The sequence below is a fragment of the Phascolarctos cinereus genome, unplaced genomic scaffold, assembly GCF_003287225.1.
Source record: "Phascolarctos cinereus isolate Bilbo 61053 unplaced genomic scaffold, phaCin_HiC Scaffold_615;HRSCAF=1247, whole genome shotgun sequence".
Taxonomy (NCBI): domain Eukaryota; kingdom Metazoa; phylum Chordata; class Mammalia; order Diprotodontia; family Phascolarctidae; genus Phascolarctos; species Phascolarctos cinereus.
This window is the reverse complement of record NW_027555975.1, coordinates 13,126-18,275: the sequence shown is the minus strand read 5'-3', so window position 1 is coordinate 18,275 and position 5,150 is coordinate 13,126. Positions and strand designations below refer to the sequence as shown.

At 37.2% G+C, this 5,150-nt stretch overlaps 1 pseudogene; it reads left to right on the top strand.

Annotated features, from left to right (window-relative positions):
• Positions 1 to 3,979: 3,979 nt before the first annotated feature.
• Positions 3,980 to 4,823, top strand: LOC110204566 (glycogenin-1 pseudogene; annotated as a pseudogene).
• Positions 4,824 to 5,150: the final 327 nt, after the last annotated feature.

The window sequence follows — 5,150 nt, the reverse complement described above, 5'->3', positions numbered from 1 at the left end:
ATATTTATTCTGTCTAAGTAGAGATGACAAGTGCTGGTAAAAAAAAATAGAGAGAAACTGTCTATTCCCCTTATTTTTCCATTCTCTCTACTCTGTCTCTAACATTGAGCCCCAAAGTTAAAATTTCCAGGGTCTAGAGAAAAGTCACATCTCCTCTGATCCTTCAAATCAACAGCCAAACATCAAGTTTCCATCCCCACTCCTCAGTCCTGCAGTTATAGAGAGAAATGGTGGACAGGAAGCGATGGTGGCAGTGTTAATTCTTTCAGTGGAAGTGTTATGCAGTGTGAAGAGCACTGGATTTTTGAGTCATTCCTGGAAAGGAAGCAGTGATTACAAAGATTCACTGTGGCTTCATACAGAGTAGCTGATATCAGACTAATACAATTTCTATTTTTGACAGAATCAAACTAGTATAGAGGGAGTGCTGTGGATATTGCTTTTCTGTATATTAACAAAGTATCTCATACTACTTTTGTGAAGAAGTTGGAAAGATATGAATTAGATGATAACACCATGGATTCAGAGCTGGTTGGTTGACCTGATTCAAAGGGCAGTTGTCAAGGTTTCAGTGTCAATGTGTCTATAGATTGTAGTGAAGTGCCCAAAGAGTCTTTGTTTTGCCCTGTATATTTAGGATATTCATGAATGACTTGATAATACAAAAGTGGAAGGAGTAGCTAACATAGTAGATGACAGAGTGAGCATCTAAAACATCTGAAAGTTGATTTCTTTTTTCCCTCCTAACTTACAGCATCATATATTTTACCTATATGGGGATCATGTTTCTTTTCATATAATTGATTTTTGCTCCTCTCCTTCCAGACTGTTTTTCTCTTTTATATACTTATATTCCCAACCACTTATTCTTTCTTTTTATCTTTGGTGAGATTTGACACCTGGATTTAAGTTTTTCTATGTTGCCAGTTTTGTCTGTTATGCAGGAGATAAATCCAACATTTATCACTCATTTCTTTCTTGCACCATTAGGAAAATTTTGCTGTGACTCTATGATGTCACTTCTCCAGAGAACTTGAGAATCCAAAGAGCGTTGTGCTGCATCATGTATTGATTAATTTTCTTTTGTCTTCAATATTTATTCATTGTTTGAAATAGTTTAGGTGTCTAGTGGCTATCTTTTCTTCTCTTATTAATACATTCCTTACTGGGTTTATTTGTGAATTTTCTTCTTATTGAGATCTTTGATAATTTCAATCTTCTTTTCATTATCCTTATCTATCTATCTATCTATCTATCTATCTATCTATCTATCTATCTATCTATCTATCTATCTATCTATCTATCACCTTCTAACTCCTTCTGCTTTGATGGTAAATTCCCTTATGTCTAGATATCTGAGTTCTGCTTCTTCCCATACTAGAGGGATTCACATTGCAGTGGCTTTGCTCATGTGACTTCAGAAGGAAGAAAATGAATGACATCAACTGGATGTCAGCACCTTTTGCTTTAAACCTGATGGAGTCCTATACATTTGGCTTCCTATTCAAGTTCCCTCTGTTCCTTAGCTTTCTAGTAGTACAGCATGCTGCCATACTATTCCAGAGAGAGAAAAAATTCAATTTTCTGTATCTCTACCTCTGCTGCACAGTTTGGAGTGGGAAAAATTTAGTTCTCTTGTAAGCCTATGGGTCAGGTTGTGCCACCCCTGCAACGATTTAGGAGCTGGTATGAGAGGGAATTCTGAGGGAACATGTCAGGGATTAGGAATTATTAACCTTTTTTGCTGTTAGTTCATTAATTTGCTGCCTTGTTAGAGTGCTTAGCATTTAGATGATGTTGATAGCTGAAATTGCTTTCACTTGTCATGCGTTATTGTTATATTGAAAACATTTGAGAGGTTTTGAGGAGTGGAGAAGATAGAGATTCCTTCATCTTGTTGTTCACATGACTAAAAATGTCTGATCAGATTTTGATGCAAACATCTTTATATTCTTGTTGAAGGAAATCTAAGGACTTTTTCCCCTGATATCAGGAAAAAAGTTTGTAATTTCCAATGTAGCATCCTCCTCTTGGCCTACTCCTCCAAGTCACTGAGACAAGTTAGATATTCATGAGGTACTCCAAGAAGTTTGTAAATCCACACTCATGGGTCCAAAATAGTTGACACAATTAGTTCAAAGCAAAGACAAAAGTTATAGTATGAACTTTCTAACTATAAACATGAGGCACACTTTCCTGCAAACACACATACAGTCAGGGTGAAGAATGGGCACATACATAGAACATGCTAGTTGAAAGATACATGTGAAGGAATACACATGGTCCAGCAACTCAAGTCTCCACCACTTTAAGACCTTGACTCTTTTTCTTATTTTGAAACTTCCACATTTCTCTTTGTGGGAATAGTATCTGTGCTGGACAGGTCCTACAGTTGTATTCCCTGGCCAACTTTTTTCCTTAGCTCTACTCTGGGCAGCAGAGCTGACTCTCCCTCTGTTTACAACTGGCTAGATTTCCTTTTTATATCAACCAAAGGACATGGCTGATCTAGACCTTGACCATGTAACATCAGTTGCTTTCATCATATGAGCAATGACCCCAAATACTCTCAAGGTTGATTAAAATTGTTTGTGTCAACTAAGGGAGTAAAAATAAAATAAACATTTCTTTAAATTTCTTTACAAACAGTGAATGGGACATTTTCAAGTTTTGCAACCTTTGCTATTTGTGAATATGACACATAGGGTGGTCATCTTATGTCTAAATAGGAAAAGTGTAAAATTCTTAAGATCTGGCCTGCTTACCTTAGTGATACAAATGCCTAGATTCCTTAAGAGCCTGTCCAATCTGGCAGATTCTTTAAATCTCACCCACCCCACTGTTCTAACAAACCTTGTCTTTGGGTGAGAGAAGGCTTGGGTTGAATTCATCTGAGCAGGGCAGGGTTTTGTGATTTTGGGATCCCAGCACTCCTACACCTCTAAACCTCAACGGATCCATTTTACGTTTAAGTTTCTCTGCATTATATGCATACATAATTCTCACATACATTATGTGCAACATAGAAAACAGTTTGAGAGGCATGGTTTCTCAGTAATTAATTATTTTACTAAAATGCTAGCATGTTATTAATAAAAGGATGGCCATTTGGCATCCCTCTTTGAAAAAAAAAGCCATCATGGAACCCATTCAATGCCCATGGAAAAATGTGTGTTCCTGAGAGTTGGAATCAACTCTGATTTGTCAACAATGAGAGAATGAATATTTTGCTGAGACATGGACCTACTCTACTGAGGATGTGTATGTGATTCCAATCACTTGGTTTCTGTCAGAGAATTATTTGGATCCATATCCTTGTCTGATAAAAGGGAGAATCCACATTTTCCCAGACTTGTGAGTAAAACACAATGGGCTTCAATCCATCAATTCACCTAACTTTACCTTTTGAACAGATCTGAGTTCTTCCTCTCAGTATCAGCCCTTGAAAGTCTGCCTGAGTAACCTACAGGGAGTGACTTCTGAATGAGGAAGTAGAATGGCAAAACCTTGGCCGTATTTAAAGAAACACTTATTAGATGTAAGAGAGAAATAGTAATTTCTCTCAAATGCATAAACATGACTTTTCCTAGAGACCAAAGAATGTCCTATTCATAACTTGTAAGGAAATGCAAAGAAATATTTATACTTTGCTCCTTTAGCTGATGTAAGAAATTTCATTAATCAATCTGAAGAGATTTTAGGACCTTGAATCATGAATGAAACTGACATTACATGAGGAACTTCTAATGATTGACTGACCAACATAGCCAAAAAACTGTTAAGGCAAATGGGCAAACATTGCTAGAATACCTTATAAAAAGAATTTAAATTCTTTTTTTAAAAGAAAGGAAGATCTAGATGTTCCTCTTAGGTGCCCCCTCATCGCAGTGCCTTGGGTTCCTGAACTCAACAGCGACCAGTCATTGCCTCCCCAGCTCCCTAAAAGGGAAGTTTAGAAAAAGTTTTCAATGTAGTCATCATGATCACCACCTTGGACAGTGAATATCCAGCTACTCTAACCTTAATGAAAAGGCACAAGTCTGTGCAAGAGTGTCATCTAAAACAAAGTCTACTTCTGGTCACTAATACAGTATTCATAATGTGTGTTTATGGAGGCAGATACTCTGGTTCTAGCAAATGTTGATGAGCTTTTTGAGAGAGAGAGAGAAAAGCTGTTAGTTACACCAGACTCAGAGTGGTCTGAGTGTTTCAATTCTGGAATCTTTGTTTATTGATCTTCTGCTGAAATATACAATCAAATATGGCTTCTGAACAGGGCAGCTTTGGTGGTAGGGATCAGGGTTTGATGAACATCTTCTTTAGCTGTTGGAAGACAACAAATATCAGAAAGCACCTGGCATTTATTTATACCCTAAGCAGAATTATTATATACTTCTACCATTTATCATTTAAGGCCCTTGGGGCAAATGCCGAATTCATGCATCTCCTGAGATGAATCAAATCATGGAATTACAATCTAACCCCTAAATGAAAAGTTTCAGGAATGACACCCATGACTCACAATTCCTCACCATATGGTGGGATATCTTCAACACCAACATTTTGCCTTTCTCCAGCAGTTTGGTGTCAGCAAAGAGACCTTCACAGAGAAAGTCCCAGATACAATCTCACATATGACTATTGGGGACCTCAGACCTCTATCCCAACCATTTGTATCCTTGGATGAACACAAGGAGTGGTGGGAGCAAGGCTAGGCTGATTCCATGGGAGCAAATTCCTTCAACAATATCAAGGAGAAACTGGACATCAACTCCACTAACACCACAATTTTCTCCATGCAAACATTGGCAACACAGGACTGATTTTAGATAATTTAGCATCTAGAAGAGTATTACATATGATTCATTACAGTTGCTAGTGGCTTTGCCTAAAACTACCCATTTGTAAGTTTATAGTATTAAAGTTGAAAACTGGACAGAAGTGAAGAAGTAAAAAGCTCATTTTATGGTCAATTCATTACTGAATGACTTTTCACATGATCATTGAGAGAAATTTTAAGAAATTTTTGTATCATGTGAATTGTAAATAAATTTGGTGAGTGGGAATGAAGTCATTAAACTATGGGCCTCAGCTCTTGAAACCTGAAGAACTGGGCTTCAATCAGTTCTTTTTTTATACGGATAAATGGG